We start from the raw sequence: 24224 nt of genomic DNA, 5'->3' as shown, positions 1-24224 counted from the left end.
GGAGAGATTTTCAATCATTCAGTAATTCACAGTAAAAGGAATAACTCTTAACTAAAATACTCAAATATTTCAGACAAAAGTCTCTGGGGCCTGAGTTACCTGGATAATTAACTTAACTTTTTATGTTACTTTGCAAAGCTTTACATCTCACTGCTTCGAGTCATCCTGTATATTTTTTCTAACTGCTAACATAGACATGATGTGAAAGAAACTATTTTCATTCATTATTGTCAAGCCAAAATAAGCACACCTTTAAAAATAGCAATAATTTTCAAAAAGTGCCAAAATGGACTTAAATTACAAGACCATGAGAATTTGCCCACTTTAAAACCTTATATACCCAAATATCCCATATAGCCCCTATTTGTTTCATCTCATTCTATTTCATAAGGAAACAATCTGCTTCATTCTTTGTTGCAGAAAATGTTAACAACAATATATTGAAAGTACAGCCATTCCTTATGTAAAAACCAAAGTCTACATACTTACTTTTCAATACTCTTTGTCCAAGAAATGTTATAGGAGGGCTGGCTCGGCTGTGGCTTCCCCAGGCTGTGTGTGAGGCATTGACTGGGTGTTCCCGGGACAGGGATTCGAAGGAGTTTACAGGGTCCAGGGTCTTTTCCACGATCAGGTCAAAGCACAGATGGGTCTGCTTCCAGAAAGTTCATATCTTCCTAAGAGGGGAAATTCCATGCCCAGGGAAGTTCTGGAAGAAGAGCATTTTTCCCCCGCCCTTCAATGAACTAGGTCATAGCTGAAGCTGGAGAATATATTTTAGCATCCCTGTGATGAAACTTGAGGGCTGTTTCTGCAGTAGGTGCAACACTTGTTGACACGCCGGGGAGGCCCTGGCAAGGGGGCCTGGTGAAATGCAGCCCCAGGGAGCTGATGAAACCCAGATGAGCTGTCACTGGCTGCTGCTCGGGAGACCGAGCAGCTCTCTACAAAGCCCATGCTGGACCCTGGGCTTAGTTGCTCACCCCTTAGGAAAGGAAAAACTTGCTGCCTGATAAAGGGATTAAGGCCGGAGTAACACAACCAGTTCTCGTACCAAGGTTATCAGGCATTTGAAGTACACATAGGAAACCCATGGAGGGGGTGGCGGAGAGATAAAAATACAAGTTATATGTTGTTCATTTAGAACAGGTATCATAGCCGTCCTCTGAAGTTCTCTGAGAAAGGCAGAAGCCACAGAAGGAAGGCGGGATCCACCCTCCTCACCCTCCATACCCCCTTTGTCTGTCTGTCTGTCTCTCTCTCACACACACACATACACACACACCTTCCTATTTTGACTATAATAGAAAGAAAAGAATGGACAAAGATCAGAAGAAATTCACAGAAGAAATACCACAGGTTCTGTTCCTTTAGATTGCCTGGAATGGTTCTTATTGGGAAAGCAGATTTTGTAATATGGGCATTTCTTTTACTGAATTTTATCCAAGTCTAAAAACATAGAGAATCCTTTAGCATCATTCTGTAACTACTTAGCCTCTCCCCAAAAATATTTTAATGTATGACACCTGGAAATTGACAGCTTAGACAGAAATCTCTTTCGAGACTCACGGAGACGGCTCAAATTAGCAGCTCCAGGGGTGACTTTGAAAGGGACATAGCTGTAAATACTCACTCTGTGTTGAGCACTGCAATCCTCAAAAGCAAATTGTTTTACGCAGCACAGCATGTACATCACTACCCCTTGATGGAATGCAACTTTTCACAAGATGAAAAATCCTCTGAAATGATGAAATATTAAGAAGCATAGGGATGACGTGTTCTGTTTTTCAGTTTTATCTTCCTATGAGAAAAAAAATATGAAAGCTGAGACACTGTAAAATGATGACTATCTCCTGGGGAACACACCGAGGAAATGCCACAGAGCACAGAAATGACCAGCTCTTTGCAAATGGTTGGCTTTGTGGAAAGCTGAGGTCTTCACAATGTAAGGTCTGTTCCAGATAAGAAAAAGGAGATAACTTCAGGTTGGGAATGAAGAGAGGAGGAAGGTGTGAAGATAAAGAATAAACAAATGCTATGGCATGCCACAGAGAGGATAAAGTCAAAAGTGAAGGAATGTCCCAAAGCAATAGATAAATGTGATATGGTTGTGAAAGAAGTGTTGCCTGGGAGTTCTTAAATGGACAAGTTAAAATTCACTATGAAACTTAATTTTGTTTCTCTGAAATAACTTGAAAAACCAATTCCCTCAACTCCTAGCATTCATCTCCTAGCAAAATAAATGTAAAGAGCAGAAGGTTTATATATGTGTATATATAGATACACACACACACACATACATGCATGAATACACACATACATGCATCTATATACACACGTACATACATACATATAATGGATTTAACTGTATTTGTTTTATTCATCTCATGAATTTGCAGCCACAGAATGTATGTTTCAATCTTAGGTCTGGGGGAGGAGGCACAAAAGAAAATCAGAAACAGAAATCTTGGAATTAAACTCAAAGTAGGCCTGTAATCCCTGCACTTTGGGAGGCTGAGGGAGGTGGATCACTTGAGGTCAGGAGTTCAAGATCAGCCTGGCCAACATGGTGAAACCCCCGTCTCTACTAAAAATATAAAAATTAACTGGGTGTCGTGGCTCACGCCTGTAATCCCACCTACTCAGGAGGCTGAGGCAGGAGAATTACGTGAACCCAAGAGGTGGAGATTGCAGTGAGCCAATATTGCGCCACTGTACTCCAGCCTGAGGGACAGAGCAAGACTCCGTCTTAAAAAAAAAAAAAAAAAAAACCTCAAATTAGTCCAGGACATTAGTTCTGAATTTTCTGCGAATATCGAAGGAAGGATGGAAGAAGTAAGACATTGAAGAGAAAAAGAAAGGCATATATCCGCTAATAGCATCAAAAAATACATGACTCTCTTTGTCACATCTACTGTGAGACTGAAGACCATTCTTAGCAATCAGACTGTTGACATTCCCGAAGATGTCAACATCACTCTGAAGGGACATAGTTATTGTGAAGGGCCCCAGAGGATCCCTGTGGAGGGACTTCAGTTACATCAGTGAAGAACTCAGTCTCCTTAGAAAGGAAAAGAAGAGGCTCCAGGTGGACAAAGTGTGGGGAAATAGAAAGGACCTGGCTACTGTTGGCACTATTTGTAGTCATAAACAGAACATGATCCAGGGTGCTGCACAGGGCTTCTGTAGTAAGATGAGGGCTGTGCATGCTCACTTCCCCATCAACATTGTTAGCCAGGAGTCTTTTGTTGAAGTCTGAAATTTCTTGGGTGGAAAATAAATCTGCAGGGTTTGGATGAGGCCAGGTGTTGCTCATTCAGTATCTCAAGCCCAGAAAGATGAGTTAGTTCTTGAAGGAAATGATAGTGAACTTGTTTCAAGTTCAGTTGCTTTGATTCAGCAAGCCACAACAGTTAAAAACGAGGATATTGGCAAAGAGCAGGGGCTCATGCCTGTAATTCCAGCACTTTGGGAGGCTGAGGAGGGTGGATCCTTTGAGCACAAGAGTTTGAGACCAACCTGGGCAACATGGTTGAAACCCTGTCTACAAAAAAAAACACAAAAATTAGCCAGGTGTGGTGGCGTGTGCCTGTAGCCCCAGCTACTTGAGAGGTTGAGGTGGAAGGATGGCTTGAACCCAGGAGGTTGAGGCTGCAGTTAGCCCTGGTCATGCTACTGCACTCCAGCCTGGGTGAAAGAGTGAGAGCTTACCTCAAAAAAAAAAAAAAAAAAAAAAAAAAAAAATCAGAAAATGTTTGGATGGTGTCTATATCTCTGAACAAGGAGAAGTTCAGCAGCCTGGTAAATAAGATCTAAGAGCTGTCTAACTGCACAGACAAGATGCCAGATGATTCCCCAGAACTCTGTGTGATATTTAACAATTCAATAAAATACCTCAATTGAAAAAAAAATGTAAGTTTGAGATTAAAAGTAAAGACATAAAAATGTTTAGCATTATGCCAAGTAAAGTAGTGTAGAGTATAAGAAATTATGTTTAACCTCTATTTTTCTGAAACTATAGGGAGAATTTTTTTAAAACTTAATTTTCGGGAAGATTTTTCCTTCTAAGGAATGGAGTTGGAAATGTATTTTTGTATCAGATGTTTATTAATTCTCTCTGAAAGGCCTTTTCAGCTTTCCCAAGTTCCAACTCTTATTTTCTTGGTTTCTTGAATGAATGAGCGCCACTTGGTTCGCTGACCACCCTAGGTTCACTGACCACCCTAGGTCTGCTGGAGACTGGGACTGAATCAGTTCCCAACTAATCTGAACAATTAAAGCAAATTCATTAGGCTCTTATGCTGCTTTGTGCTCCTATAATGTGGACTGCGATTGGTACGTGAGAGGTTTATCTGCTCATTTTATTCTTCCTGGCACGGAAGGCCCTTGAACACTAGTGGCAAGGTTGATGGCACAGTCTTTCCCAGCAAAGCACATTCTTGGCGGAGGCTTAGTACCAATCACGTGGCAGATCAGGGACTCTGCCAGGGTCCTCGGGCCAGGCTAGAACGGAGCAGGTCACTCCTGCAAAGAGAACTGTCAGTGTTTGGGGAACTTCTCTGGAGCACCGAGAGCCTCCCTCCCCAACAACTCATCCCTATCCAGGGTCCAGGGATTCCCGTTAGCAGATGTGACCTGAATCATGCATTTACAACCTTCATTCAGTTCATTTATGTATTTATTTATTTTATTTTATTTTATTTTTTAGACGGAGTTTTCGCTCTTGTTGCCCAGGCTGGAGTGCAATGGTGCAATCTCAGCTTATTGCAACCTCTGCCTCCTGGGTTCAAGCATTCTCCTGCCTTAGCCTCCCAAGTAGCTGAGATTACAGGCATGCACCACCACGTCCAGCTAATTCTGTGTATTTAGTAGAGACAGGGTTTCACCATGTTAGTCAGGCTGGTCTCAAACTCCTGACCTCAGGTGATCCACCTGCCTCAGCCTCCCAAAGTGCTGGGATCACACATGTGAGCCACTGTGCCCGGCCCAGTTCATCTATTTAAAATGGCTTCCAGTCACTTGGGTAGGTGAACTAAATAGGCATTATCCCCGCTCAAGTGCAGTGGCAAAAGAAATATTAATGTAAATAAAACTCTGTTCTCTCATGATGTTTTTCATCCCAGGTAACATCTTTCTATAATATTCTTAATGAGAAGATGGAATTTTAAAATATTTGCAAAACAAGCCAGGCATGGTTGCTCACACCTGCAATCCCAATAGTTTGGGAGGCTGAGGCAGGAGGATCACTTGGGTTCAGGACTTTGAGACCAGCCTGGGTAACATAGTGAGACCTTGTCTCTACAAAACATCATAAAATTAGCCGAGTGTGGTAGTGTACACCTGTGGTCCTCCTCCCTATTCGGCAGGAAGCCGAAGTGGGAGGACTTTTGGGCCTAGAAATTTGAAGCTACAGTGTGCCATGATTGTGCCATTGCACTTCAACCTGGACAACAGAGTGAGACCCTGTCTCAAAAAAAAAAAAAATTGCAAAACAACAGTAAAAATGCAATTTTTTCAGAATTGATATATCTGAGAGGGACTCATTCAAGCATTTGAGCGTTGTTTGGAACCTGGAATTCATTTTCCCCCAGAGTAGCAAATTTACAAATGGCAGTTAGGTTCACAGACACAGAAGTATTTTATCCATCATGTTCCTGAAGGACTGTATTTGAGCTACCTAAAACCAAAATAGCAAAACCAGCTCAAAATTCAATGTCACAAAATATGACAATCTAAGTACCTGAACAAAAAGTACCCAAGTTTCCAAGATAAAAGTTTGTCATGGTTCATTCTAGTGCTTCAGTTTCAGTTTTAGAACAGTCACAAAAATCATTGCAACTCTCAGAACAGGAGCAAAATTCCAATTTTGTAAATGTGAGGCCCTGTTTCACAAATGCTAAGTAAAATTCATTAGTTAGTGTGAAAACTTAAAATTTTAAAAATATTTGCGTGTGTTATATGTACTGCTTTGGAACAGTTTACTTTGTTTGGTCTTTTTTCTGATTATAGAGCAACACATACTCATTACTAAAACTGCTGGATATTTTCATCAACCAAAGGCATATAACAATTTGAAAAGCATTTATGGTGGAAAATTTCTAAACTAAACTAAAACTACTAACAGTGAGTCTCTGCAGTGCTTTTGCCTGGAGCTGCTCCCATTCCCCTATCCTGTTCTGCTGTCAAAGGGGCTCTTCCAGGGCCAGCTGTGAGCACTGGCATTTTCACTCCCATGGTCAAGGGGTTCACTGGATTTGAAGCAGTGGACAACGTCTATGCACAGCAGTGTTGTTGATGGACATGATCTTGGCAGCAGGCGAGTGGAGCGGGATTGGGGCAAGCATCTGGCTGATGTGGGCTGCATGTGTGTGCAGGGCAGATCAAGGGGAACCTGGCTATCCACACATTCCCAGCATGCTCAGATGAGACGTGAAAGGGCCCAACAAAAAGTGACTATCAGGCAGACTTGAAAATGGAAGAAACTTAAATGCCACTTTTGTGCTTCAAAAGCCATCATTACCTGCCACACACTGGGAGAAAATATTTGCAAATCATATACATCACAAAGGATGTACAGTCAGAATATATATTTTATTTATTTTATTTTATTTTTCAACAACTTTTCAGTTCCAGGGTACATGTGCAGGATGTACAGGTTTGTTACATAGGCAAAAGTGCACCATGATTATTTGCTGTACAGATCAACCTATCACCTAGTTATTAAGCCTAGCATCTATTAGTTATTCTTTCTGATGCTCACCCTCCCCACCAGCCCTCAACAGGCCCTAGTATGTGTTGTTCCCCGCCACGTGTCCATGTGTTCTCATCATTCAGCTCCCCTTGTAAGTGAGAACATGTGATTTTTGGTTTTTTGTTTCCGCATTGGTTTGCTGAGGCGGGGAGAGCAGAATATATATTTTAAAAACCCATGAAACTCAACAATAAAAATATTAAAAACCCATAGATAGGGATAGTGGCATGTGCCTATGCTCCCAACTACTGGGGAAGCTGAAGTAAGAAGATTGCTTGAGCCCAGGAGTTTGAGACTGCAGTGAGCTACGATTACGCCACTGTACTCCAGCCTGGGCAACAGAGTGAGACCCCATCTTTCGATAGATAAATAACAAAAACCCAATTTAAAACATGGGCGAAAGATTTGAATATACATTTCACCAAAGAAAATCTATAGATGGCTAATAAGCACATGAAAAGATGCTCAACACGTTAGGCCAGCCACACTGGCTCACACCTGTAATCCCAGCACTTTGAGCGGCCAACGTGTGAGGATTGCTTTAGTCCAGGAGTTCTAGGTTAGCCCTGGCAACACAGCAATACCCCATCTCTACCAAAAAACACAAAAACAAAACATTAGCTGGGCGTGGTGGTGTGCACCTGCAGACCCAGCCACTCAGAAAGCTCAAGTGGGAGGATCACTTGAACCTGGAAGGTCAAGGCTGCAGTCAGCCATGGGTGTGCCACTGCACTCCAGCCTGGGTGACAAAGCGAGACTTTGTCTGGAAAGAAAAAAAAGATACTCAACACCTTTAATCAATAAAGAAATACAAATTAAAATGGAAACACAATGAATAAAATAAAGAAATAGAAAAAAATATTGAAAAAAACCCACAATGCCCACAAGGATGGCTATAATAATAATAAAAAAAAAGATGAACAATACCAAATATAATGAGGATGTGAAGAAGAAACTGGAACCCTAATACACTGCGGGTGGGAGTGTAAAGTAGGACAGCCACTTTGGAAAATAATTGGTCATTTCTTAAAACATTAAACACAAGCTTGCCATATGACTCAGCAATTCCACTTCTAGAACCTTCCCTATGAGAAATAACAACACAAGTTCAAATAACAACCTGTATGCCAAAAACTGAAAACAATCCAAATGTCTGTCAACCAATGAATGGATAAGGCAAGTACTATTCAAGAACAAAAAGCAAAGGACAATTGATTCATGTTACAACTTGGATAAACCTCAAAAACACTGTGCTAACTAAAAAAGGCCAGACACAACAGACTACATATTGAAATATTCCAATGTTATGAAAGTCAAAAGAGACAAAGTTATAGAGATAAAACATCAGTGGTTTCCTAAGGCTGGGGGAAGCAGGGTTAGCTGCAAATAGACATGAAAGAATATTTTGGGACGATGGGACTATTCTCAAAATGAAGTATGATAGCAGTTGCACAAACCCATAAATATAGTAGAAATTGTTATACTGTACACTAACAATGATAAAATTTTATGTAAATTATCCCTCAATAAAACTTTTTATGGATGAGTGTAGTGACCTGAGCCTGCAATCCCAGCACTCTGGGAGGCCAAGGCAGGAGGACCACTCGAGGCCAGGAGTTTGAGACCAGCCCAGGCAACATAGCAAAATCCTGTCTCTACCAAAGAAATTAGCCAGGCATAGTGGCATGCATCTGTAGTCCCAGCTACTCAGGAGACTGAAGGAAAAGGATCACTCAAACCAAAGAGGTTAAGGCTGCAGTGAGCCATGATTGTGCCACATTGCACTCCAGCCTGGGAAACAGAGTGAGGGCCTGTCTCAATTTTTTTTTTTTTTTTTTTTTTTGTGACGGAGTCTCGCTCTGTCGCCCAGGCTGGAGTGCAGTGGTATGATCTCGGCTCACTGCAATCTCCACCTCCAGTGTTCAAGCAATTCTCCTGCCTCAGCCTCCCCAACAGCTGGAACTACAGGCACGTACAACCACCCCCAGCTAATTTTTTTTGTATTTTTAGTAGAGACGGGGTTTCACCATCTTGGCCACGCTGGTCAAACTCCTGGCCTCAAGTGATCCACATGCCTCGGCCTCCAAAAATGCTGGGTCAATTGTTTTTTTAAAAAGTAGAACAATAGAATAAAACAGTTAGTGGATCCCTTGCTTATCTTGCCCTACAATAGAGTATTTTCTGACTTTTATTCTTACGTCATGTTCAAAGCATCAGACCTACTTGGTAAAACTGTGACTTGAACGACTACTTCAGATTTTCATCCCCATGAGTCTGAGAAGCAGATACCTAGTGAGTAAATCCTCCTGAACATGATATTCCTCGTGACAGATACCCAGAGAGCCAAAAGTCTAAGGCAAGAATTATCACCAGCTGCCTCGTGTCCCATTGCTCATTTGACAGTGTTACTATGCTGTTCCCTTACGTATGAAGACAGTGTGAAGCCTGTCCTCCGACAAATGGAAAGGCAGCAGGGAGAACAGGGTGCTCTAGGAGCTCTGCAAAGGTCAGGAGATGGGGCTCCTGGACTCTGTCACCACCTGCTACCGGCTGGTCAGGGAGCCTTGAAGAATGCAGTGTCCAAGGTCTGTATTAATGACATTCTTTTTATATAAAAGGCATAATGAAGCTTACATGGTCTTAAATCAGAGTTTTTGGCAAAATATTGTGTTTCCTGTCCCTACCATTTACTTTTATGGTTACATGGCCAACTAAGAGTTTGATCAATTCTAACTGATTGATAACTCAGGAAGAAAACTTAAGTTTCTTGCCTGTAGCAAAATTTCACAAAGGAAGTTCACTCCAAGCCACAGCTTTCTGAAGTGCAGTCTACCCCAGTTGCCCTCTTTCCCTTTCTTGAGCTGCTAGGTCTCATCCAAGCCTCATGCAACTAGTCCTTTTCTTGGTGTAAAAGATCCACAAGGCTAAGTTCTGGGCTCAGTTGTGCCAGCCTCGCAAACTCCCATCTTTGTTGCCCCCGGGAGAGGCCATGACTATACCCTTGAGAACTTGGCCCTTTCTGCTCTCTGTGTTCTACAGCCCCCTTTCTTGTAAGCTGTCCAAACTTGTCTTCCTAAGGACAGAAAGAACTTCACTACAGAGTGAAAAACTTCCCAATCTGCAAATGTGGCTGCACGTGACAGGAATAATTTAACTACCAATTAAAGTGTGTGTGCTACACAAGCACTTCTCATCCTCATTTGCTTTATCGGTGTTCATTTATGAGTCCATTTTTTTCTGTCTGTTACCCTGTACCCATCGGTAATGAGACCTCAGCAATAGCCTTCCAGTCTCCTCTTTCCAAATCTACCATCACCACCCCTTCCCAGCACCACAGCCACTACCATGGGGGCTACTCAGACAGCCATCAGGCCAATCTTCTTAGATATTTGTTTTCCTTTTTTTTTTTTTTTTTGAGACCAAGTTTCGCTCTATCACCCAGGCTAGAGTGCAGCAGTGTGATCTCTGCTTATTGCAACCTCTGCCTCCCGGGTTCAAGTGATTCTCCTGCCCCAGCCTCCCAAGTAGCTGGGAGTACAGGCACCTGCCCCACGCCTGGCTGATTTTTGTAGTTTTAGTAGAGATGAGGTTTCACCATATCGGCCAGGTTGGTCTCGAACTCCTGACCTTGTGATCCACCCGCCTCAGCCTCCCAAAGTGCTGGGATTACAGGCATGACCCACTGTGCCTGGCCAGACACTTGTTTTTCATCTCTCTCTTGCTTATAAATCTTCTGTGATTCCCCATCACAAATAGAATAAAGCTAAAACATCTCCACTTGACATTCCTGAGTTTACCTGGCTCTATGTGTATAAAACTCTTTCTCCGTTGCAATTCTCTTGTCTCAATAAATCGGTTCTATCTGGGCACTAGCCAAGAATAATCCACTGGGCGGTTACAGAAGAACAAGAATAACTTCAAAAGCACTTTGCAACTACCCCATCCAACTTCCTCATTTTACTCACTTCACAGATTCAGACAAAGATCCAGACACACTCAAAGACGTGGTAGGGTAGGAAGTGGAGATAATTCTGCTGCATTCTGAAAAACCGCACCATTAAAACAGAAGAATTCCTGGTGTTCAGGGAACCATTTACATTGCTGATGAATTCATTACTTGTGCCACAATGCTTTCTTACCCATTGCCTGGCTGAAAAGAAAAACAGTCTCAAACCCTGTAAGTCCCCATGTTAACTTTTCCCCATATAGTAAAGCTGAAATGCAATAACAAACTCGCTTTCTGTTTTTGTCATTAACATAGCAATTTATTCCATTACTCCGAAACTAAAGTTTTGAAAACAAATATCAATATCAATATCTAATTTTGTTGCCTCTCTCTCTAACCAGTCCGTAAGTCTTATGAGATGTTTGTTCACCCTTCTATCTCCAGCAGTTCGTGCAGTGTTTGGCTTGCACTGGCTCAAATGACAGTCCTTGAGTGAATGGATGGATGGCTCTTAGATACATGGTCTTCTCACTGCAATATATGCTCATTCACTCTCAAAAGACTAACTTAGCAAATAGCACTAATTAAGGTGGAATGTAAAATCGATCCTAGTTATCCTGTGAAGCTTTAACAGGTACAGTACCAGCCCAAGGAAAAACTAAAAAAAAAAAAAAAAATTTTTTTCTTTTTTTGAGGCTGAGTCTGGCTTTGTTGCCCAGGCTGGAGTGCAATGGCATGGTCTTTGCTCACTGCAGCCTCCAACTCCTGGGGTCAAGCCATCCTCCCACCTCAGCCTTCCTAGTAGCTGGGACTACAGGTGCACACCACCACACTGAGCTAATTTTTGTATTTTTTGTAGAGATGGGGTTTCAGCATGTTGCCTAGGCTGGTCTTAAACTCCTGAGCTCAAGTGATCCTCCTGCCTCAGCCTCCCAAAGTGCTGGGATTATAGGCATGAGTCACTGCACCTGGCCAAAAACTGAATTTTTGAAGTGTCATTTTCTAGGCCTTTTCTTTCAATCCCATTTTCTCCCCATTTTCAAATTTCCTCTGCCCTGACCATGTACTATTGTGGGACTATTATCCCCTATAATTTTCATATCAGTATAAAAGTAGTGAGAATAACAAAACATAGACTGCAGGATATTTTAATCTCATTTTATTGTAAGCTTAATAGACCTTAAAGCAGTTAGTTTTGAACTTTACTATGCATCAGAATCACCCAAGGCTCTCATTCAGATGCAGATTTTAGGGGCCCAGAGACTCTCATTCAGTGGATCTGCATACAGGGCCACAAATCAACAGTTTAAGCTCCCAGTGAACAGCACACCATGAATCACTACTTTAAGACATTTATAGACAATCAACCACATTTCGCCAGATTGTGTAATCATTTTCTGCCCAGTATTTTTCCAGTCTGCTTGAGGCTAGAGTAAAAGTCTGTGAAAAATTCATACTCAATATACTGTTAGTAATTTAATGCTTTAACATTGGAGAACATTTGCATTTTAAAGAGAATGCCCAAAGAGAGCAAACATTTACCTCAAAGCAATGAAACTCGAAGGTTGATTCTGAGTTTCAACTGTCATCATTAAAAATTTGGGCAATGGGTTGAGGTGTGGGGCAGTAAAAAGACACCCTCTTTAATATGCAAATGTACTCTTGTACTATTTAAATAAAAGAGTCTGATCAGAGGAGTTACCTGTTTTCTTAGGTTTGTTTACACCGTGCAGTTTCAAACGTAGGCTTACTAATCTATCATGGTTTAGGCTACTGGTGAGAATAAATAATATGATTAACTTCAGTTCACTCTTATTAGCACCTCTGCCCCAAGATGTGTGAACCTGGACGTGTTTTATCTCCCAGAGTCTCCTTTGTTAAATGAGAATGATACAGCTCCTTCCTTGGGTTGATGTGAGGATTAAGTGAGTTACTTATGCACTATTCCTAACACCTTACTTCCTATGTGGGAAGTACCCACTAATTGTCAGTAATCAGCACTATGATAGGGGCTGGGCACCGAGATTTGCAGAGACAAAATTCCTGCCCTTAGGGAGGTATGCACAGGTAGCCAAGAGAGCTAGAGGAGGAACACTTACCAGGATTGGAACAAAGAATGCCTCATGGAAATGACATCTGAGGGATTGTGATGGATGGGTAGAAGTTTCAGGGAGGAGGATGCAGGGTCTATGGAAGAATATCCGGATAAAAACAACAGCTTGTGCAAAGTGATAAGTAAAAGCTTGGCTTGTTTAAGAGAACTGCAAAAGTAGTTTAGTATGGATGAAATATAATTAATGGAAAGCAGGCAGGGATGGCCTCGTGAGCCTACGACCTGTACAGACACACAGGGCCCCTTGTTTACAAAGACCCTGTGCTTTTTAAATGTTCTGTTGTTACCATCCTGAAGTTACTCATTTTTGAACAACAGGCCTTGCATTTTCACTGTGCCATGGGCCCTGCCAATTACGGAGCTGGGCCCGAGGGCAGATGTGATAGTACGCTTCATCAGAAAACGTGTAAGTGTAGGATTACTGGCAAGTTACTCACAGACAGGGAAATATGGGTATTTATAGGAGAGGAATTCATGTAAAAATTAATGTCAGTCCCAGAAAAAATCTTGAGTGTCACGCATGTCCGTGTGAAGAGACCACCAAACAGGCTTTGTTTGAGCAACAAAGCTGTTTATTTCACTTGGGTGCAGGTGGACAGAGTCCAAAAAAGGAGTCAGTGAAGGGAGATAGGGGTGGGGCAGTTTTATAGGATTTGGGTGGGTAGCGGAAAATTACAATCAGAGGAGTTGTTCTCTGGTGGGCAGGGGCGGGGGTCACAAGGTGCTCAGTGGAGGAGCATCTGAGCCAGGAGAAGGAATTTCATGAGGTAATGTCATCAGTTAAGGCAGGAACCAGCCATTTTCACTTCTTTTGTGATTCTTCAGTTGCTTTGGGCCATCCAGATGTATATGTGCAGGCTTGGGCTCAGAGGCCTGACATTCCAGTCTTTTTATATTAATTAGAAAAATAAAACAAAATAGTGTTGAAGTGTTGGGGCAGTTAAATGTTGGGGGGTGGTATGGAGAGATAATGGGTGATGTTTCTCAGAGCTGCTTCGGGCGGGATTAGGGGCAGTGTGGGAACCTAAAGTGGGAGAGATTAAGCTGAAGGAAGATTTTGTGATAAGGGGTGATGATATTGTGGGGTTGTTACAAGGAGCATCTGTCGTATAGAATGATTGGTGATGGCCTGGATGTGGTTTTCTATGAAGTGAGAAACTAAACAGAAGACAGAAGGTGCAAATAAGAGAAGGAGAAAAACAGGTATTAAAGGACTAAGAGTTGGGAAGACCCAGGACATCTAATTAGAGAGTGCCCAAAGTGGTTCAGCATGATTATTTGCTTGGTTGGTGAGTTTTTTGGGCTCTATCCCTGAGTTTTTTATGTTGTCATATACCAGGCCAGATTGATTTAGGTAAAAACAACACTCTTCATTTAAAAATATACAGAGTCCTCTTTTTTTTAGCAGTGAGCAAGTAGAGGCCTCTACGATTTTGGAGGAAAGAGAAATGCAAAGCCAGCAATTGTTTGTTAAAGAAGAATTAGAAACAGCTAGGAGATAGTGAATGAGATTGATAGTGTGGTGGAGATAGCTGAGGAGATGTAGAGGGTAGCATAAGAATGGATCGAGAATGAGAATGAGTATAGGCTGTGCGCAGTGGCTCACGCCTGTAATCCCAGCACTTTGGGAGGCTGAGGCAGGTGGATCACAAGGTCAGGAGATCGAGACCATCCTGGCTAACACGGTGAAACCCCGTCTCTACTAAAAATACAAAAAAATTAGCTGGGCGTGGTGGCGGGCGCCTGTAATCCCAGCTACTCAGGAGGCTGAGGCAGGAGAATGGCATGAACCCGGGAGGCGGAGCTTGCAGTGAGCCGAGATTGCACCACTGCACTCCAGCCTGGGCGACAGAGCGAGACTCCGTCTCAAAAAAATAAAAAAATTTAAAAAAGAGTATAAAAGTAAGGAATAGGATTTCATCGGGGTGAAAGTATTGGAGTGTACCTTGCCACTGAAGATCTTCTATTCACTTCAAGAGAGACTTAAGGGTGACAGTTTGAGGTAAAACCAGGAGCCACTGAATACCAAGAGCCTGAGAAACTGCTTGGGTGATTTGACTAATAAAGGTGGGTCCATTATCAGACTACTTAGAGGTGGGAAGGCCATCCGAGAAATTATGTCTGACAGAAGGGAAGAAATGACTGTGGTGGCTTTCTCAGACCCTGTGGGAAAGGCCTCTACCTATCCAGTGAAAGTGTCTACACAGACCAACAGGTATTTTAGTTTCCTGACTCTGGGCATGAGAGTAAAGTCAATTTGCCAGTCCTGGGCAAGGACAAATCCCCAAGCCTGATGTGTAGGGAAGGGAGGGGGACTGAGAAATCCCTGAGGAGTAGTAGAATAGCAGATGGAACACTGAGAAGTGATTTCCTTGAGGATAGATTTCTATGATGGAAAGGAAATGAGAGGTTCTAAGAGGCGGGCTAGCAGCTTGTAACCTACATGAAAGAGGTTATGAAATGACAGAATGGAATGGGCCTGTGAGGCTGGAAGGAGATATTTTTTGGTCTAAGAACCATCTGCCTTGAGTGGGGAGGTATTGATAGGTGGAAACTTCAGTGGGAGAGTAAATAGGAGTGACCGATGAGAAGGAAAAAAACTGGCCATGAGGGACAGAAGTAGGAATACTGGCTGCTTTTTTAGCTGTCTTATCAGCATAATTGTTGCCTTGAGCAATGAGGTCTGAGGCCCTTTGATGGCCTTTGCAGGGAATGACTCCAGCTTCCTTTGGAAGTAAAGCAGCCTTGAGAAGAGTTTTTATTAAAGAGGCATTAATGATGGAGGACCCTTGCGTAGTGAGGAAACCTCTTTTAGCCTATATAACAGCTTGGTGGTGCAGGATATGGAAGGCATATTTAAAGTCAGTATAAATATTGACATGTGGTCCCTTTGTAAGAGTGAGGGCCAAGTTAAGGCAAAGAGTTCAGCTTGCTAAGAGATAGTGGAGTAGGGCAGAGCAGTAGCCTCAATGATAGATGTGGAAGATACTATAGCATAGCCTGCCTTTGCTGGTGAGTGGCGATTAGGCCTCGTGGAACTGCCATCAGTAAACTAAGTGTGATCAGGGTGAGGAACAGGAAAGAAGGAAATAAGGGGAAATGGAGTGAATGCCAAGTGGATCAGAGAGATACAGTCATGGGGGTCAGGTGTGGTATCCGGAATAACGTGGGAGGCCGGATTGAAGTCCGGGTCAGGAACAATGGTAATTGTAGGAGACTGAACAAAGAGTGAGTATAGCTGAAGGAGCCAGGGAGCAGAAAGTATATGCGTCAGGTGGGAGGAAGAAAATAGATTTTGGAAGTTATGAGAACTGTAGAGAGTGAGTTGAGCATAGTTTGTGATTTTTAGGGCCTGTAAAAGTATTAGGGTGGTGGCAGCCGCCACACAGAGACATGATGGCCAGCCTAAAACAGTAAGGTCAAGTTGTTTGGACAAAAAGGCTGCAGGGCGCAGTCCCAGCTCTTGTGTAAGAATTCTAACCACACAGCCCTGCACTTTGGCTGTGTGCAATGAAAAATATTGGGATGAGTTAGGCAGAGCTAACTAGTGTGGGAGCAGCTTTTAGGGCTGTTTTTAAGGAATGGAAAGAGGAGTGGGGAAAGGATTTAGGATCTATGGGGTCAGTTAGGTTTATCTAGAATAGAATAATGGGTTGTGGAGGGAGGTATTGAGGATAGGAGAGTATATATGGCTTTGGCACCACGGGGTGGACAGGCAAGACAATTAGGTTGATAAGGTGCAGATCCTGACCTAACCTGTAAGGCTTGTCTGGTTTTTGGACAGGTAAAATGGGGGAATTGTAAGGAGAGTTTATAGGCTTTAAAAGGCCATGCTGTAACAGGCGAGTGATAACAGGCTTTAATCCTTTAAAGTGTGCTATGGAATGGGATATTGGCATTGAGCAGGGTAAGGGTGATTAGGTTTTAATGGGATGGTGAGGGGTGCATCATCCATTGCCAAGGAGGGAGTAAAGGTGTCCTATACTTGTGGATTAAGGTGGGGAGATACAAGGAGAGGATGTGAAGGAGGCTTTGAACTGGGAGAAAAGGTAGCAATGAGGTGTGGCTGTAGCCCAGGAATAGTCAGGGAAGCAGATAATTTAGTTAAAATGCTAGTAATAAGGGAACTGGGCAGGTGGGATAACTAAAAAGGAGTGCATAAAAGAATATTGTCTAAGTTGGCACCAGAATTGGGGAGTTTTAAGAGGTTTAGAAGCCTGGCAGTCAATACCCACAACAGTTATAGGGGCAAGGGAAGCAGGCCCTTGAAAAGAAGGTAATGTGGAGTGGGTAGCCTCCATATTGATTAAGAAGGGGACGGACTTACCCTCCAATGTGAGAGTTACCCAAAGCTCGGCATCCATGATGGTCCAGGGACTTCTGAGGCAATCAGGCAGCGTCAGTCTTCAGCCGCTAAGCCAAGAAGATCTGGGAAGGAGTCAGTCAGAGAACCTTGGGCCAGAGTTCCACTCTGGGAGTAGCTGTCAGGTGAATTGGATAGTCTGATTTCCAGTGGGGTCCCGCACAGATGGGACATGGCTTAGGAGGAATCCCGGGCTGTGGGCATTCCTTGGCCCAGTGGCCAGATTTCCAGCACTTGAAGCAAGCTCCTAGAGGAGTAGGTCATCGAGGAACCCCTGGCAGCGGCAGATCAGGTGTTTGGAGTTCTTGTGTACTGGAGATGTGGCTGGGCTTTCTCTCACAGTGGAGGCAAGGAACTGCAACTCAGAAATATGGTGCTACTTGGCTGCCTCTTCTCTATTATTGTACACCTTGAAGGTGGGGTTAAGTCCTGTTGTGGGGTTTGAGGGCCAGAATCTAATTTTTGGAGCTTTTTTTTTAATGTCGGTAGTGGGTTGGGTAATAAAATGCATATTGAGAATAAGATGGCCTTCTGGTCCTTCTGGATCTAGGGCAGTAAAGCGTCTAAAGGTTGTTGTCAAATGGGTTGAGTTTTTATATTTGATGAAAAAGAGCCTAAATGCTAACTGATTTGGTAGAGGTTGGATAAAGAAAAAGGAGCATTAACCTTGACTACGCCTTTAGCTCCAGTCACCTCTTTAAGCCAGACCCGGTGTGAGGAGGGGAGGTGATAGAAGGATTATAGGGTGGGGGAGCAGAGGCTGAGGAAGAATTGGGACCAGGCTCTGCCTGGCAAGGAGCAGCCTGGGGAGGATGGGAGAGGTCAGATGGGTCTGTAGAAAAGGAGGATTCAAAGGACTCAGAGCTTGGGGTCGAGACTGAAGGAACAGACAGGAGAGAAAGAAGAAAGATTTGGGACGAGTTGCATTGGGAGCAGAGACCAGGGAGGGACCAATGTGTAAAAGAATGCCTGGACGTCAGACATCTCAGACCATTTGCCCATTTTACAACAAGAATTATCTAGATCTTGTAAGATGGAGAAATCAAAAGTGCCGTTTTCTGGCTATTTGGAACCATTGTCGAGTTTGTATTGGGGTTAAGTGGCATTGCAGAAAATAAGGCATTTAGGTTTTAGGTCAGATGTGAGTTGAAGAGGTTTTAAGTTCTTGAGAACACAGACTAAGGGAGAAGGAGGAGTGGAGGGTGGAAGGTTACCTATAGTGAAGGAGGCAAGTCTAGAGAGAAGATAGGGTAAAGACACGGAGAAGGGGGGTGGTGAGCAGCCCTGGCATGCAATGTGGGTGAGCAGGCAAAGCAGGCATCCCCGCAATTGACTTGCCACCAAGGGAATGTGGGTGAATGACCAAGGCAGGCATCCCTGCAGTGATCAGACACCAATGGAGTGTGGGTGAATAATCAGGCAGGTGTCCCCACAGTGATTAAACACCAAGGGAAGACTGTCTTCCTGAGTCCGTGACCTGCACCAGAGTTTTGGGTCCACAGATAAAATGTGTCTCTTTTGTCTCTACCAGAAAGGAAAAAGAACTGGAATGGGAAGGACAGGGAGATTGAAGGGTAGCGAGAAAGGCTGGAGAAGAGACTGAAAAGACGACTTACCCAATTTGAAATTGGTGAGCTGTTCCTTGGGCTGGTTGGTCTGAGGACCTGAGGTCATAGGTGTATCTCCTCAAAGAGTGAGGGTAAGGACAGAGAAGGCGTCCTCTTTTCCTGGGTTTCAGCACCCAATGTCACACATGTCCATGTGAAGAGACCACCAAACAGGCTTTGTTTGAGCAATGAAGCTGTTTATTTCACCTGGGTGCAGGCGGGCAGAGTTTGAAAAAGGAGTCAGCGAAGGCAGATAGGGGTGGGGCAGTTTTATAGGATTTGGGTGAGTAGCGGAAAATTACAGTCAAAGGAGTTGTTCTCTGGCAGGCAGGGACGGGGGTCACAAGGTGCTCAGTGGAGGAGCTTCTGAGCCAGGAGAAGGAATTTCATGAGGTAATGTCATCAGTTAAGGCAGGAACCAGCCATTTTCACTTCTTTTGTGATTCTTCAGTTACTTCAGGCCATCTGGATGTATACGTGCAGGCTTGGGCTCAGAGGCCTGACAAAGAGCTCCTTCTCTAACCTTTAGAACTCAGCAAGCAATAGTTTTTGCTTCACTTAGATTTTTTAAGTCATCCAGATGAACATACATGAACCGTATCACACACTGGCTGTCAGTGAGGAATTTATCTTATTGTAGCTAAGAAAGTGTGTGATGTTTTATTCTTCTGGTGATGATTCTCCTCTGGAAGTCTCTTGTATACCCTCCTCCACCAGAATTAATCATTGCTTCTACAATGTTCTTAGGGTATCTTTGTATAGGAGTCTTTCATAATTTTCAGAAAAATTCCTAGAAATGAAATTGCTAGGTCAAACAGGAAATAAGTTTTTCATTTTGATAGATATTTTTAAATTGTCCTTTGAAAAAATACTTTTGCCGACACGACGTAATACCAGAAATTTTTATTTTGTAACTTGATAAATAGAATTAGTATTATTGCATTATTTAATTGCATTTCTGTTATTTAAAAAGAGGTGAAGTATCTTTTCATAGACATATTTAAAAGCCATCTGAATTATTATTGTATTTTTTAAGACAGAGTCAGTCTCCCTCTGTTGCCCAGGCTGGAGTGCAGTTGCCCAATCTTGGCTCACTGCAACCTTCACTTCACTGGCTCAAGTGATCCTCCTGGCCTCAGCCTCCCAAAGAGCTGGAACTACAGGTGCATGCCACCATACCCAGCTAATTTTTGTGTTTTTTGTGCAAGAGATGGGGTCTTGCTATGTTGCCCACACTGGCCTTGAACTCCTGAGCTCAAGTGATCCACCCACCTCGGCCTCCCAAAGTGCTAGCATTGCAGACATGAACCACGGCACTCAGATGATTTGAATTATTTCTGTGAACTGCCTGTCCATGTTCTTTGTCTGCTTTCCTGTTTATAATTGGTCTTTGTAATTGATTTGTAAGAATACTTTATATATATTAAAGATAGTACACCTTGTCGCTCATATATTTACCAGCTTGTCATTTCCATTTTTCCAGGAAGAAAATCTTAATCTGTATGTAGACAAATTTACCAATCATTTCTTTGAAAGATTCTGAGCTATTTCATTTTTAGAAAACCCTTTGTACTCTGAACATAGACATTCTCCTGAATTTTCTTTTTGAATTTTTATGGTTTCACTTTAAAATATATTTTTAACATCTTCAAACACTTGGAACTTGCTTTGGTGTGATGTGTGAGTTAAGGAAACAAATTTTTTCCCAATTGTCTCAACACCCAATTATTCAAAAACAAATTTTCCCTACTGATTCAAATTGCCACCTTCATTATAATTTAAATTCTCATCTATTTTGTGTCTCATTTATAGTTCTCCATTTTGTTCCATTGATTTGCCTATCCATGTGCTGATGTGAAACCGGTTCAGTACTTATGGCTTTTATAATGTATTTGTGATCCTCCCACCTCAGCCTCCATAGTAGCTGGGACTACAGGAGCATGCCACCACACCCAGCTAATATTTTATTTTTAGTAGAGATGGGGGTCTCACTATGTTACCCAGGCTGGTCTCAAAGTCCCAGACCCAAGCAATCCTCCTGCCTCAGCCTCCCAAAGTGCTGGGATTACAGGCATGAGCCTCTGTATATGGCCTGTAATCTACTTTGCTATTTGATGGGGCTGACCCCTTCTCCTTACTCTTGTTTTTCAAAAACTTCCTGAGTGTTACCTGTTTACTTTTCCATATGAACTTTATAATCATCTTATTAGGTTCCTCCCAAAATCCTGTTGGTGACATGATCAGATCTGAATTTCAAAAAGACCATTCTGGCTACAATGTGAAGAAAAGAGTATATGTAGGAAGACCAGCAAGATATGCAGAGGTTCACCAGAGATGAGGGGACCTTGGACAAGGATCATGGCAGTGGAGATGGAAAGAAAACAGGATCAAGTGATATGGAGGAATAAGAATTGGCAGGACTTGGTGATGAATGTGATTTAGCAGCTTAGGAAAATGTATTTTTCTAGTCTTGCTTAGAGCAGTCCCAGACTTTAGTCCAATTCCAGAAAAGCCCCAGTCTGCACCAATCCAAAAATACAGAATTAGTTTTATAGTTGCCCTAAAAATAAGGGTCCTCTTGGAGAAGGACCTGGAGCTCTTCTGTAGAGAGATGTCACAGGTTCAGACAAGATACCCCTAACTGAATTGCCCTTTATGAGAGATACCAAACCAGCTCTAGAGCATTTGATAGGCTGAAGAGATGTCCCCATGACCCCAAGCCTCATTCTAAATAGCAATGGTGTATTCTGAGACATTCTGTCACATCACATTTGGGGCCTGGAGATAAAACTTGTGGTTGGTGAAGAAAAAAGTACAATACCACAACAGTTTTCCTTTCTTCAGTTCCTTAAAAAGTTAAGCAGAATTACCATACCATCCAACAATTCCACTGCTAGGTATATATCCTAAAGAACTGAAAGCTGGGACTCAAACAGACCCTTGCATACTAATGTTCATGGCAGCATTATTCACAATAACTAAAAGGTGAAAACAACCCAAGTGGCCCTCAACAGATGACAGATAAACAAGATGTGATATATACATACAATGGATTATTCAGTCTTAAAGCTGAATGATACTCTGATCCAGGCTACAACATAAATGATCATAGAAAACATTATGCTAAGAGAAACAATCCAGACAAAAAAAGGACAAATATTATTTGTCTTCACTTCTATGAGCACCTAGAGTGGTCAAATTTATAGAGACAGAAAGTAGAATGGTGGCTACCAGGGACTAGATGGAGGGGGAAGAAGGAGTTATTGTTTAATGGGAATGGATAGCAATGATGGTTGCACAACCTTGTGAACTTAATGCCATTGAATTATACACTTGAAAAATTGTTAAAATGGGCTGGGCACAATGGCTCACACTTGTAATCCCAGCACTTTGGGAGGCTAAAGAGAGTGAATCACTTGAGGTCACAGACCAGCCTGGCCAACATGGTGAAACCTCATCTCTACTAAAAATGCAAAAATTAGCCAGGCATGGTGGCGGATGCCTGTAATCCCAGCTACTTGGGAGACTGAGGCAGGAGAATCGCTTGAACCTGGGAGTCAGAGGTTGTAGTGAGCCAAGATTGTGCCACAGCACCCCAGCCTAGGCGACAGAGCGAGACTCCGTCTCAGAAAGAAAGAAAGAAAGAAAGAAAGAAAGAAAGAAAGAAAGAGAGAGAGAGAGAGAGAGAAAGAAAGAAAGAAAGAAAGAAAGAAAGAAAGAAAGAAAGAAAGAAAGAAAGAAGAAATGAAAATGGTTAAAATGGTAAATTTTATTTTATTTATATTTTACTACAATTAAAAAAAATTAAGTTTTTTCTTTCCTAGGAAAGAACTGGTCTTGGGAGAAGCACCTCCTCTCATCACTGGGACAAATTATGATAATGTGACCATGTTTATAAATCATATCTCTGCAGCCTAGGTATCACAGAGTAGGCAATGCACTCTCACACAAAATCATACAAAATATTTTGGGAAACAAACTGTAAAGCCTGCATCTCCGGAAATCCCCTCCCAAAGTGGCTAACCACAAAGGGAGGAAACATAACAGGGTGAAACCAAAAGTTTACAGTCAAAACTTAGAGTCCATGTTACTTCATTCTGTACTAGATAGATGTAGTGCAAATGTGCATTCAGGAATGATGGGATTGGAACATTTAAGCTCTCTTTGCTTTAGTCTTTGCTCCACATTCTAGAGATAGTCTTATCCCCAAATGTCTTTTGAAGCAAGTAAGTTTGAAGCATTTGGCTAAACAAAAGCTGTTTAACTCAATTTTCAAACAACCTGAATATGAAGTTACCAGAATTAGTATCCATTGAAAATACCAGAAGACAGCTAGGGACAAAACTGAGTTACTATCAGTCAATGTGGTATTACAAATGAACACTGAGCTAGGAGGCTGTCAAGCTGCCCATACTACATCCATGACCCCCCCAAAAAATATTCCAGAGGACAGCCTTAGTGATCTGTCATAAAATATGGGAACATATACATGCATACATGCATGAACAATCTATAGAATGAATACTAACATGGTATCCAAAAAAAGGAAAGCATAATTGATTAATACCATGCTCATTGGTGGCTATCAATTGCTTATAGTGATGAATTTCTTTGGCCAAGTTCCGCACAAAAAACAAATTTTTCTGAACACATAGTCGACATAGGATTGAAAAGTGTGCATCCGCTCAGCTGTTGGCTTTATGATAGGACATGAAGGGTAGGAATAAAGGCAAATGCGTCTCAAGGGAGGAAGGCAACAGTCCTTTCAAGAGTCACTGTTGGCCAGGCGCAGTGGCTCATACCTGGTATCCCAGCACTTTGGGAGGCTGAGATGGGCAGATCACCTGAGGTCAGGAGTTTGAGACCAACCTAGCCAACATGACGAAACCACGTCTCTACCAAAATACAAAAATTAGCCAGGTGTGGTGGCACATGCCTGTAATCCCAGCTATGTGGAAGGCTGAGGCAGGAGAATCAAGCCTCTCAGGAAGCTTGAACCCGGGAGGCAGAGGTTGCAGTGAGCGGAGATCGTGCCACTGCACTCGAGTTTCTAAATTTCTAAGGATTATTTTGTCTAATTCAGTGAAAAATGGCATTGGTAATTTAATAGGGATTGTGTTGAATCTATAAATTTCCCTGGAAAGTATGGTCATTTTAACAATATTGATCCTTCAATTCATGAGCATGAGATGTTGTTCCATTTGTTTGTGTCATCTATGATTTCTTTCATCAATGTTTTGTAGTTCTCCTTATAGAGATCTTTCACCTTCCTGGTTAAATATACTCCCAGGTAGCTGAGATCACGCCACTGCACTCCTGCCTGGGTGACAGAGCAAGACTCCATCTCAAAAAAAAAAAAAAAAAAAAAAAAAATTGTAGCTATTGTAAATGGGATTGCCTTCTTGATTTGGTCCTCAGCTAGATCATTATTGATGTATACAAAT

The 24224-nt window shown here is 42.4% G+C and overlaps 1 protein-coding gene and 1 pseudogene across 4 annotated transcripts in view; one reads left to right on the top strand and one right to left on the bottom strand.

Moving 5' to 3' along the window:
* Positions 1-846, bottom strand: part of ALPK2 (alpha kinase 2) — a 144063-nt gene extending 143217 nt beyond the window's left edge. For all 4 annotated transcript variants that reach the window (XR_007721299.1, XM_050768010.1, XM_050768012.1 and 1 more), the window contains exon 1: positions 490-846. The gene's annotated coding sequence lies outside the window, so the exon portion shown is untranslated. The remainder of the gene's footprint in view (positions 1-489) is intronic.
* A 2046-nt stretch (positions 847-2892) lies between these two features.
* LOC126941082 (60S ribosomal protein L9-like) lies at positions 2893-3809 on the top strand (annotated as a pseudogene).
* Positions 3810-24224: the final 20415 nt, after the last annotated feature.

Source organism: Macaca thibetana, chromosome 18, assembly GCF_024542745.1.
Source record: "Macaca thibetana thibetana isolate TM-01 chromosome 18, ASM2454274v1, whole genome shotgun sequence".
Classification (NCBI taxonomy): Eukaryota; Metazoa; Chordata; class Mammalia; order Primates; family Cercopithecidae; genus Macaca; species Macaca thibetana.
This window is presented reverse-complemented; position numbering and strand designations above follow the sequence as displayed.